Source organism: Aythya ferina (assembly GCF_964211825.1).
Source record: "Aythya ferina genome assembly, chromosome: Z".
NCBI classification, from domain to species: domain Eukaryota; kingdom Metazoa; phylum Chordata; class Aves; order Anseriformes; family Anatidae; genus Aythya; species Aythya ferina.
The window spans coordinates 2,646,335-2,659,584 of record NC_140299.1 but is presented as its reverse complement, the minus strand read 5'-3'; the positions used below and the strand labels follow the sequence as shown (position 1 = coordinate 2,659,584).

Sequence of the window (13,250 nt, the reverse complement as noted above, 5' to 3'; positions counted from 1 at the left end):
TTTTGCCTTCAGAGTGACATAGGAATAAAAGGAGTTTTGATCTTTGTTCCCAACACATCATTCAATTGCACACTTTCACTGCTGGCACTAGCTTCTTGGTAAAAACCCTCCTCTAGCCTTTTTCCTTGTATGCTTCCTTCATCCACAAAAGATGTCATTTTCTCCAAACGGGCCCAGGAAACACTTGCCAATACCACAAGCAATATTCCCACATTACAAAAATGGCTGCAGATTAAATACAGGCTAAATAAATACATAATAACCCTTCTTCTTGTGACAGAGCCTTTGTGATTTCCTTGTAATCCACAGGCAACCACCTCCAAACACTGAGAACCTATTTAGGGCCTTTGCTTTTTTTTAAACACCGTACGCATGCTTTCCACCACTTGTTCTTTGAGCTGCCTCTCCACTGCTCATTCTGTTCCACTGATGCCCAACACCATACCCCAAGATCTTGTCTTTTACCTGCCCGTGTACTATTTCCACATATCAATGTACTGGGACTCTAGGTAATTGCAGGGAGATTTCCAAGACCCCTTTCCGAGTTCAACTGCAGCTGAACTATCAGTACGATGGCAGAAGCGTGACACACAGCAGAAAGCTTCGTTATTTCATCCTTTTCCACATTCCCTGGATTGTGCCTTAAAACCACAGCTTTGAGTACTCAAGGAGCTTGAAAGAGAGGTACAAGTGTCAGACTGCTGGCACACAAGGAGCACACGCTGTTATACCCAACAGATTAAAACTGGAAAACGTACAGATTGCCTAACTTCGGTGGTATGTTTCATCTCTGCCCCCGTAGTACACTCGGCTTCCTCGCACACACGTTTCTATAGCGGGTCAGTGCAATAGTTGGCAACTTGTAAAGTCACAGTTTGAGTCATGTCTGCTATTATTCCACTCTACTGTGGCTCTCTGGAACAAGGATTAAATATTAAGCCCATGATCCCAGAAATAACTAAGCATAAAAGATGAAGAAAACCTTAAGGGCAGCATGCTTGCAGACTAAAATCTTCAAGGGAAATTTTCCTCAGTGTCTGGAACTTACTATAAACACACTGGTGCTACCAAAAATATCAAGTGATTTCTGGCTAATTTATTCTAAAGCCTTATGCAACACATTTCATATCAATCTGCTTATTCATATTAAACTTGAAATAAAGAAATGGGATCTCTCCTGGTTTTACTAGAAGTATTCTGGCTTAGAAGAATCACATTTTCAAGTGCTCTTCTGCAATGGAGAGGACAGAAGTTAAGCTCCTAAGGAAAGAAGATTGAGGGAAATCCTTTGTAGCATTTGCGAGAGCCTACAAGTTCATTTAGTCATTATTTTAGTCTCATTTTCATTATATTTTAAATAGTTCTTTTTTTTTTTTCCCATTAATCCTAGAATTTGGAGGAGGTTCTATACCAACTTTACCAAGTGTACAATGCCTCACAAATCTCAGAGGAAGGAATACCCACCCTTTCCCTTCACATGCCTCCCCGTGCTGTTAGTTCTTTCAGAATAAGCATATAAATTGAGGCAGTCTATTTAAGGCAGCACCAAGACCCTACGTTAGGCTAACCAGTACCAAGAGCTGACGCTTTAACGTACATAGGTTAGGCAGTACTGCATGTAACCTGTATTAATTAATGCAAGGTCATCAGCAGTGGAAAAACTTTGAGAAACAATAAAGCTAGCGTTTTGTCTTGCACTGAACAGAAGCAAAACAAAATGAATTTATGATCTGCTTCTGGATCCTTGAAGCAGTGTTATTCCAAACAACAAGGCAGCTTATTCTCAGCAGAATTTGAGAAAGTTTTCCCCAATGCTAATGATTTGCAGGAAACCTGAATTCTGTACAGTGTTCAAACTAAAAATCAATGCCACTTTTCCCCGTTCCGACAGAACGTATTCTAGTTAAAGAACTTGGTGGAACAGACAGGAGAAGACGCTTCACTGCTGCCAGTACACCCACAACCCCTCCAAAACCTGCCTTTTGAGACTCTGGAGGGCTCATGCCTTCTACTTCTCCCTCAAACACATATTAAAGACACCTGGTTTTGTCATACTGGAGAGGCTCGAGCCTGCTGTGCATACATACGTTTCCGAAGAACAACCACACGTGCAAGTTAGACAACACACCAGCTTCTCTCCCTGTATTCAGGCCGGAGCAGGACAGCTTCAAGTACTTCCTTCCTGGCTGTTGGGCGTTCGGGTTTTTTGCCTCGGTGCGGGCAGAGAGCTGGGGGAAGGGGAACGCAGCCCTGCTGAGCAATGCCCCCAGATCCACCCCCAGCCGAGCTTCACAGCCAATTAGGCCAGCGGTGGGGAGTGGCTCCAGAGCGCTCCCTCCCGAGGGGCTCCAGCTGGCCCGGGCTCCCAGGAGCAAAGCCAAGGTCCGGGTTCAGCTTTGACAAGAGCTGATGAAGTTCAAGGCAGGCTGCTCGTGATCCAGGGGGGCAGCAGCGAAGGGAATTCTCCCTCCGGGACAGCTTCAGAACAAGGATTTTGCAATGTGCAAAATCTACAGCCTCAATTTGCACGTTAGTTTTTTAAGTTTCTTACAGTCTAGTATTGCAATGCATCTTGAAACTCTGCAGAACTTTTATCTTTATATAGCTCATTGAGGAGAGAATTACCCAACTACTTTGAACGTTTGAAAGTAGACTTTTTCCTCTCACTCATTTCACAAAGTTTGATTATGAATCAAACAAGAAAACTCTTGTTTCTCATATGCAGGGCTAAAATAAGCACCAACATGATAGAACAGTTTCAGGAGCTAAATTTTTCTTCAATTACTGAGGACTACTGCAAGCTACAGACAAAATAATGAAAAGCTTTATTGCTATTAGAAAATTAGCACATTGGAAGCAAAATGTGCATTCACATAGCACACTAAAACTGCATGCACCTAAACTACTAATAGGACTGATGTATTTTAGCAACTGTCCTAGAGGAATATTACCAGAGGAATATTACCACAACTGCAGTCAGCCAATTCACTTGTCCCTCCAAAGCAGCAAACTTTTTCCACATCCTTGCTATTTATGAACTCACAGCCTTTTTCCTCAAAACTAAAAGCCCTTGGTAGAGCCACAAAAGCACCAAAGGAGCATTCCCAACCACAACAGTTTAAGCTCCTCTCACCTAATTTGCTTTGATTAAAATTGCCCATGTGCAACAGACAAAGGGCAGTTTCATTATTTCGGAAAGCAAATACTCCTGAGGTAGAGCTGACAGGTAGACCCAGAATTGAATAGCAGGTACCCGCTTCAGCTTCTCGCCATGTAACTTAGCAGGTCCCCCCCTTCATTAAACCATAAATAAGCACATTTAGCAATTAGTTAATGCAAGATGACTTTTCAAAACAGCCTAACGTCAACAAGTGTTCCCCCAACAGGCCAGGCTCCCCTCTGTGCTCGCTGCGCACAGAAGAGTGTCTTGCACTATGCACTTCTCGCTCCAGCTTAATTAAATCAAGCTCAAGCCCCAGACTACGCTGATCAGAGACCCAGAAGCTGCTCTCTCAGTCTCTTTCTTGGTCTTATTTCACACCATGGCAGTCAAACGCACTTAATCACAATAAAAACTCATCTGGAACAACGCCTTACTCTTTGTAAGACAGTTACTCTACTGGAAGTTGAAAGAAACATTTATTAAGACTTTCTGCAGTAGCCAATTTCTTCTAGCCCAGAGAGTATTGAGCACAGGGCTGCCTGTGCTCTCCATTCTGTTACAAAAAACTAATCCCATCGCATGACCTGCAGCAATTCAGTTTAACAAATCAACAATTACAAATATTTTGGCAAAGTAAGCTTAGGTATTGTTTGCCTCTCGGCACAGTTCACAACCAGTTTGTGGCTTTATGATAAAAGTCATTAAATCCAATCTGAAAAGCAGAATTTACAGCTCACTTAGCAAGTCGGGCCCATAAATGGATGCTTTCAATTACAAGGCATTTACATGCACAGTCATTAAGGCAGTGCTGAATACATTTGAAAACTCTAGAATACGTTTAATAATAATTAAAATTCTGCACTCTCTTCTTTATATAAACAAAACTTTGGAATTTTCTTCAGTCTCAAGCAGAGCTTGGATTCATTGTTATCCAGAACCTACTACAAAGCCTGTTCTCTCAGTACTTTTGTGGGAAAGGGATCGGAGTTGGAAACAAGTTTTGTTTTTTAAGTTTGCACTCACTAGCACAGGTTTCTGAGCTCCAATACACTCGATTATATCAACCGGTGCTCAACACTTCTGAAAGATCAAGTGGAACAGGAAGATGGAGGAGCACCCAGGAGAGCCTTTCATTTGGAGATTCCCTGTGCAATTCAAGCTCATTTGATTTTGCTCACGGATCTAGCTTCTAGGTGGAGGAAAAAAAAGAGATCAGTTAAGAGACCAATGTTTGTTTGTTTTTTAACCTCATTTTTGCAATTGTGGTGGTTTTTTATTATCATGATCAAACAGAATCTCAGGAAAGCTGATAAGTTGCTCTCCAAAATTATGCTACCCGTGACCAGACTCCTCCATAAAGAAAACTGAATCCTCTCTCTTGCTCATTTTACTGTAGCCCAAGCCTGAGCCACACAACGACCAAGCCACCCTATTAAACATCCCAACATCAAACATCCCCATGAAGATAACCCAAAGGACACATTTAAGTGAAGTTTAAGCTGAGAGCCTCCCCCTCCCCCTTTTCCAAGGCATTTACAGTTCGCGTTATCTTTCACCAGGAGAGTGCTAAGCAAACGGCGCAGGGTGGGGAGGAGGGGTCTGCCAGCTCCAACCTCCCCCCCCCTTTAACCAGCCAGCCACACTCTCCCCCTCCTCCAACTCACACCACCTCGCGAACCCACACGCTTTCAGACCGAGCGTGGCACAAGGATCTCAACCCCTGGCCCCCCGATAACCCACAGCAAGCCCTGAGCAGCGACCCTGCCCTGCCAAAACCACCACGGAGCGCCTCCTGCCTCACCCCCAGCCCCTCACCCCCCCCCCCCCACCACCAAGCACCCTGCAAACACAGCCTGCAGCACCCCGGGGGGCAGCCAAGCCCCCCCCACACCCCCCATTTTCCCCAATTTCCCCCCAATTTTCCCTCATTTTCCCCAATTTTCCCTCATTTTTCCCTCATTTCCCCCCGCCGCGGCCTGGCTGTGAGGGGCTCACCGCTGGGCCTCGGGGGGGGGGGGGGGGGGCAGGGCCCTGCCCGACCCCCTCACACCGCAACAAAGCGGCGGCGGGGCGCGGGGACCCGGACACGGCCTCCTCACGGTCCCCACCGCCCCCTCCGGTCCCCTCCGGGTCCCCTCCGGGTCCCCCCGGTCCCCTCAGCGCCCCCCGGGTGCCCTCAGCGCCCCCCCGGCCCCTCACGGCCGCCCCGGGCCCGACCTCCTGCTCCCCGGCTGGCTGCGCGGCCGCACTCCTCCCTCAGCGCTGCCCGCCCGCTCCTATTGGTGGGCGCGTCGCCCCGCCCACCCCCGCGGCTGGGAGGGGAGGAGGCCTATTGGTCCGTCGGGATGTCGATCAAGGGAAAGACGAGAGGGGATTGGGGGGTGCTGGCGAGGCCCCGCCTTCCTCTCCGCACCGCTCTCGCCGGTGATTGGTGGGTGCAGGCGGCGAATCGCAGGGAGGGGGGAGGGAGAGCAGGGAGAGAATGGGGGGTGGGGAAGGGCGGGAGGGCGAGAGGCTCCGCCCCTCCAGCTGGATAACGCCGCTGATTGGTCTCTGTGCTTGTCACTCTTCCCTCGGCGCGTCCGCTAGGGGCGGTTGAGCGGAGAAGCGGCGGCGGCGTTTGGGTGGCCTGCAGGCGCGCATGCGCGCTGGACGCGTGAGCCGTCCATTGCATCCGCTCGATGCTGTAACCTTCCGCGCTGGGCGCGGGTGGGAGCTGAGAAAAAATAGTGCCGGGAGGTAGCTGAGGGCCCCCGGCCGGCCCCGTGCGGGGCAGCCCCCGGCCGCCTGCCCTCGAGCTGAGGAGCCGAAGTGATGGTTAAAAGGCCCCCGGGTGAGGGAGGGCGAAAAAACATCCTTTGGAGGGCAGGCGGCATGGTGGCGCCTCAGGAGGCTGAGGCAGGAGGGGGATGCAGCCCTGCGCCCCTCGCACCGGTTTGGTCCTCAAGTGGATGATAAACCACACATAAAGCACGTCAAATCACACATAAAAGCCATAAACCATAACGGAACCCATAAACCATAACACCACCTCGTCTCAGAGTCACACAATCACCAAATCACCTGGGTTGGAAGGGACCTCCAGCATCACCCCGTCCAAGCTCTGCCCTGACACCAACCAGTCCCTCACTAAACCCTGTCTCTAAACTCTACATCTAATCGTCTTTTAAGGACCTCCAGGGTCTGCTGGTGTAAATCTGCAGCAACTTGGTCCCAGCAGTCCCCAAATTGTGAGGCCGAAATATGGCAGCAGTGGCGCCTGGGGGCAGCTCCCCACAGAGCGGTTCTGTCCCCTCCACTAAAACCTTGCCACTTCTCTGTGTCTTTTTTTTTTTTTTTTTTTTTTTTTTTTTTTTTTTTTTCACAAGACTCTTCGCAGCTTTAACCAGCTGTGGTAATGATATAACCAAATTCTTGTACCCGAGTGAAAGCACAGGGTCGCCACAAGTAAATGAGTGCATGTTGCCTGAAACTGCACGGCAAGGAACATGTTGGCGGGCAAAACCCGTCCCTGCTTTGTCCACTCTGTGATAATGTCCTACACGTTCCCCTCAGCATCATCAGGAAACCACAAGATTGGAGCTTAATGTGTTTGTTTGGGGTTTCTTTGTGTGACAAGGTCCGTTCGTGCTTGGAGATGTTGGAGATGATGGGGTTGGAGATGGTGGAGATGGTGGAATTGGAGGTGTTGGAGATGATGGAGTCTGTTGGAGATGCTGTGTTTTTCACCTCCACGCCTTGATACTTTTCCTTCTTTACCCCCATATATCACATCCGCAGGCTGCTTCTCTGACACCTGAGGTCCCAGCTCACCAACGTAACCTCTTGCTTTCTAGAGCCGTGCTCCTCTTCCAAACTGAAGCACTCAGTGATGTAGGTGTTATGATTCAGTGTCTTGGGCACGTAGCCCATCTCCATAGGTTTGGTATTCTCAGGAGCCGGGTGAGGCACCTCTCCCATCATTTAGCCCTCCTGACAGAATGATGGATGCGGACTTGCAGAAATCTCCCTCTTGCCTTGTCTGTCCTTGGGTTTTCCCATCTTGAACCAGACGCATAGCTTACTCAGTTACTTTTTTTTTTTTTTTAGTTCTGTCAATTAGAGATTCAAGCCAGTCATGAAAGAGACACAAAAGCAGATACACAGCGCAGACAATGCAGAGCTGCTAAAAGATTACCATCATGTTTGTGAAAGATAAGGAGGTGTTTCAGGCATGTTATACCTGGAAACAGATACAGGCTATTCAGCCAGCACAGCACTTGCTTTGTGGAGGGTTCGCTGCGTTCAGAGAGAATTTGCTGTATGAGCAGCAAGTTAATTAAGCTCAGTGTTTCTGCAGATTTGTGTCAGCCTTTCCCTTCACCTCTCCACTGCAATAAATCCAGACCCCCGCATTCTTACCTCTCCTAGGCTGGCTTCTGCTATACCCTCACCTCCCATCTATGTCCCCAACATACTTTTATTGGTTTGCTGTCTGGGCATGGAGCAGCACACGATATGGCTGGTTCAGGGCTATGTGTGCTGGTTGGCCCCCTGCCTGCCACTTCTCCACTGCCAAGGAAGCCAAACAGTGCTGATAAGGGCTGAGCTCTCTCTGCCTTTCTCCAAGGTGGAGAGATAACAAGGCTTTTCTAAAGCAGCCACAGTTTATCATGAAACTTCACTGACATTGTGTCTTCAGGAGCCCTGGTTCTCTGTCCAATTTGGTTGAAATAGGCCAAATGATGGAAAAACTTAAACTGGGGGACTTCTGACCAAAATAAATAAATAAAATAGAAAATAATTAAATAAATAAGTAAGTAAATAAATAAATAAAGCACGGCATTTGCATAAACCTAATTTCTTTAGGAAAGAAACTTGCAAGCAGGCAGAGAAATAAAGCAAATAGAAGAAGACGGCCACAGGGCTGCAAATCGCAGAGCCCAGAAGTTACCTGAGAAGCGTGGTTGCCGTGGAGAAGCCAGGCAAGATGTGCATCTGTAACTTAAACACGGCTCTACAAAGTGCTCCCAGCCACATACCTGCAACTGCAGAAATAGTACCTCATTTGGGAAAAGCAAAGAAACAGCAAAACACAGTCCCTGATGCCAAGGCTGGATATTGCTAAATTTACTAATAAATCAGCAAGCCGTGTAGCTCAGCATATTTTGGACATTAACAGTTAGGTACAGATTGCTAACAATACCATTTGGATTTAAACCTGCAGTGGAAGAGCATCAGCATCTCCAGGAAGGGTAGCTAATGCGTCTCACAGGGATCAACGTCCTCACAAATGATGTTCTTGTGCAGAGGCACAGAAACAGCGCAGTGGTATTTCACAGTCACCGTTTCACCTGTCTATTAGAAAGAACAAGGGAAATAATCTAAGATCTAAAGAAAACATGATGAAACGTAAACTGGCTGCACTATGCTGCAGAGACTACATGTTGACTTCCCAAAGGCTGTGACCAAATCCCCTAAAAGGTGAAAGAAATAAAACACCAATATCAGATAAGTTCAAAGACACGCAGGATTTCTAAATGACCAGACACTATTAGATATTACTATGTGAAGGAAGATGAACATGGAGTGCAATGCCAGAAAGGCAGGGCTTGGAGACAGAGCAGATAGCAGATAGTTTCCGTGTTGAGGTCATTATTACCAGAACATCAAAACAATCTGTTAAACTGTAAAAAGAGAGACAGACAGAGAGAGAAAGAAAAGAGAGAAAGAGAAAAAAAGAAAAAGAGAGAGAGAGAAAGAGAGAGAGAGAAAGAGAGAAAGAGAGAAAGAAAGAGAGAAAGAGAGAGAGAAAGAAAGAGAGAAAGAGAGAAAGAGAAAAAGAGAAACAGAGAGAACAAAAGAACGAAAGAACAAAAGAAAGAATGAAAGAATGAATGAAAGAACGAAAGAGCGAAAGAACAAAAGAATAAAAGAAAGAATGAAGGAAAGAATGAAAGAAAATGAAAGAATGAAATAACGAAAGAAAGGAAGGAAGGAAGAAAAAGAAAGCTTTAAGTTGAGTTTGGATACAAAAAAATCAGCCAGGGAATAATATATGATGAAAATGACCAGAAAATGATCATCATTCCATGGAGAAACATGGCTAAGTGCTCCCAGATTTCTTAAACTCATTCAATTGAAGCTCCAGCACATACTTCAATAAGTGCTTTGTCTCTTACATCAGTGGCTGCACTGCTGGTTGCCTGCTTACTGTAAATGCCATTTGAGCAAATTATTTTCACTCTAAACTTTTGTGAAGGTAGCTCTTTTCTTCCACAAGTCTGCATAAGATTATGAAAGAGAGAATGGCATGCAGAGAAGCTGGATCTGGAAACTGTGAAAGGGACCGATTCCCTTTCATGTTGCATTACTTCTTGGCCAAATGACATGAAAGCAGCCTTTCCATGTCGTTGTAGGACTGCCTGCCACAGGGGCTAACATCGGAAGACTTGCAAAAACTTCCCCCATGGAGATAATAGAAAGAAACAACTCTGCTAGGATTGAGATTGCATCTCCCTCAGCTTCAGAGAGTTCATGTGGGCCTAAACCAATTGCCCTTATATCACATGAAGTTTGCAAGCACTTCTTGTGACAGCATGAGAAAGGTTAAAGAGGAAACTACATTTTGCTTTTCCCTTCCAATAATAAGGAGCATATCAGTTGATTTTAAAGATGACTAACTGCTATCATTGTTCTGCCCAAACGGTCCTCGCTTTAAAGAGATGAAACAAGATTCTTAATGTCATAAATGAAAAGGGAGCTATTGCGAGAGGCATAAAAATGTCAAAAAATGAACAAAAACTTCTTCTCAGTCACATTGGCATGTAGTAGAGTAAATACGTGCAGAGGGACAGTGCTCCTTCTTTCAAAAATGCTGAGACTGAAGGCTGGGAACAATAGCAAAATGCATAAAAAAGCATTTCATTTTTCTTCTTTTTATCTTTTCAGTAATGAAATTTCTCTGAAATGTTGAAACTCTAATCTGTTCACTACCTCTTCTCAAATGCAGAAGTATGTTTCTAAAATTACGTAAATCACTGCAGCTTCAGACTGTTCTGTTAGAGAGCAAAGCAATGCAAAACAAACAAAAAGGGGCAGTTCCACTGGGCAAAGAACTTGATGGCCTTGACGAAAGCATGCTGTGTCTGTCCTATACCCTTGTCAAAGTAGACTTGAGAAATAATTGATATAAAATAATATGCTAAAAGCAGAGACGTATACTTCTGACCCAGCAGAGTACCAACTGGTTGGTGTTCCTGTTGTAAAGCACATCTGTCAGATGAAAGTTAGACAGTAATCCTTAGATGTGACATCTCCTGGAAGAAATTCATAACACAACAAGAAGATTTATGCGTTTATTCACATTCTTTATTTACATGGTGTAATTCTCTTGAGTAAATGATTTATCTTTACTTATCCATATACCCTAATGCCTAGTGCCTATTTGCACATAAACTCGGTTGCCCTGAGTAACCACAAGCACAGGGGGTGAACAGAGACAACTTTGGCACAGTCAAACACTTGAATTTTTAATTCTTTTGAGTTGCTGGCACCAGTCCAGGCTATGTTCCTCTACTCTGTGCTGAAATGGATCGGGAGCTGTGATACAGTGGGGGCAGTAAGGTCCTGTTGCAAGAAAATCCCAAAGGCCCGGATCCATAGGGGGAGCTCAGTAGCTCAGATGCAATCGTCGATATTGCACATACCTGAGTATCATTCCTGTCTCCTGGCTTCAAAGGTTCAGTTTTACAACTAACCGTAGGTGTGGTCCACCACTGCCAGGGAACGGTAACTTCTTACGCTGCTTGAACTCAAAACACATTTTAATTATGTTTGGATGACAGCTGAGGTTGCAGTACAGCAGGTTGCGAAGCCTCTGAGATGGTTGGGCAGGAACTCCCTCGGGTCCAGCAGCACATAGCTGCTTCCTCCTGAGATAAGGCCGAGGCTGGCAAGGTTCCTCCTGCCTTCTGGTGCAAACTGGTGCGAACTGGAGTACTGGGGCCAGTCCTCTTTAATATCTTCATCGAAGATCTGGATGAGGGGATCGAGTGCACCCTCAGTAAGTTTGCAGATGACACCAAGTTAGGTGCGTGTGTCGATCTGCTTGAGGGTAGGAAAGCTCTGCAGGAGGATCTGGATAGGCTGCACCGATGGGCTGAGGACAACTGCATGAAGTTCAAGAAGGCCAAGTGCCGGGTCCTGCACCTGGGGCGCAATAACCCCAAGCAGAGCTACAGGCTGGGAGAGGAATGGTTGGAGAGCTGCCAGGCAGAGAAGGGCCTGGGAGTGATGGTGGACAGTCGGCTGAATATGAGCCAGCAGTGTGCTCAGGTGGCCAAGAAGGCCAACGGCATCCTGGCTTGTATTAGGAACAGCGTGACCAGCAGGGCTAGGGAGGTGATTGTCCCCCTGTACTCAGCTCTGGTGAGGCCGCACCTCGAGTACTGTGTTCAGTTTTGGGCCCCTCGCTACAAGAAGGACATGGAGGTGCTTGAGCGGGTGCAGAGAAGGGCGACGAAGCTGGTGAGGGGCCTGGAGAACAAGTCCTACGAGGAGCGGCTGAGGGAGCTGGGCTTGTTCAGCCTGGAGAAGAGGAGGCTCAGGGGCGACCTTATTGCTCTCTACAGGTACCTCAAAGGAGGCTGTAGCGAGGTGGGGGTTGGCCTGTTCTCCCACATGCGAGGGGGAATGGGCTTAAGTTGCATCAGGGGAGTTTTAGGTTGGATATGAGGAAGAACTTCTTTACTGAGAGGGCTGTGAGGCATTGGAACAGGCTGCCCAGGGAAGTGGTGGAGTCACCATCCCTGGAGGTCTTTAAAAGACGTTTAGACACAGAGCTCTGTGATATGGTTTAGTGGAGGACTGTTAGTGTTAGGTCAGAGGTTGGACTCGATGATCTTGGAGGTCTCTTCCAACCTCAACCACTCTGTGATTCTGCGAGTCTCACTGCTAGCTAGGGCAAGGCTGCTCTCAGTTGTCAACAGTCATCGCAATGGGCTTTTCTCGCCCATTTTCCCAATTTTTAAATAGTGGAAATGTTTTGCACTGCCAGTATTTTTGGTATTTTCTTGGGTTACTCCTCTGCCCTTTCTTACTATTCCAGATACTACACCATTCATCTGCCTACATCCCTTGGTTTGGATTAGTTGAAGTTGATTAGAAACACATTTATGCTAACCCCAAATAAGCCATCATTAAAGTGAAATAGCCTTGTTTACGGAGAGATTTACACCCGTTTATCTTTATTGACTTAAATAAACAAGAGTAATTTGAGAGTAGGCCTGGGGGACAACAGCTTTGTTTCTGAATTAATGGCAGGCCCTGGTCCAGCAAGGATTTGTGTACATGTTTGTATCTGGGCAGTGAATAGGCCAGTTGAAGGCAGTGGGATCAGTCATGGGAATAAAATAAAACGTAATTCTCAATATGATTAATTTTTGTCATCCTTTTTTTTTTTTTTCCATTTTCTTTTTCCAGCAAGCTGAAATTAAGTCATTATTACAGTGAAATTTGCAGGATAAAAAAAAAAAATAGTTTGTGCCTTCCTAGGAAGGATCAAAATAAACCAATTTATGCTGTGATCAGTTATTGCAATACAGTCTGTTTCTGTTTTACCCTGTGTAAGATGCACTATGCTAATTAAGCATATGTTTGTATAGATTAGTCTCAATGAGATTTACCCCAGTTTTCTACACCATCTGTGCAAGACTGGGAGCGGAGTTGGAAGTGATCTCTGTGTATATTTTCTCTATTAGTTTATGAAATCTTTAGAATCCTTTGAGGTAAAAGTTTTCTTTATGCTGTTACTGGTCTTGCAAAGCTTTAGTTGCAGATTTGGAATCTTCGCTTTGTGCTTTCAAAAGCTACTGATTTACAACAATATCATTTAAATAAATACTGTTATTTTGATGAACAGCACAGATAAAGCAAGTGCTTGGAGAACCTGAAAAAATCTCCCTTGCTTAGTTTTATTTAGAGATATAAAACATATATTACTGTTACGCAGGTGAAGGCACCACAAAATAAAAATGTTGCCATAATAAAAGACTAGGCTTTAAAAATATACTGGGGCTTTATCATTACAAAACTGTCACGTTGGTTT

The 13,250-nt window shown here is 45.8% G+C and overlaps 1 protein-coding gene across 2 annotated transcripts in view; it reads right to left on the bottom strand.

The window, feature by feature from the left end:
* Positions 1–5,436, bottom strand: part of SMAD2 (SMAD family member 2) — a 49,029-nt gene extending 43,593 nt beyond the window's left edge. Inside the window, exon 1 of one of the 2 annotated variants that reach the window (XM_084505234.1) lies at positions 5,381–5,436. The gene's annotated coding sequence lies outside the window, so the exon portion shown is untranslated. The remainder of the gene's footprint in view (positions 1–5,380) is intronic. The other variant, XM_084505235.1, reaches the window with a different exon arrangement.
* Positions 5,437–13,250: the final 7,814 nt, after the last annotated feature.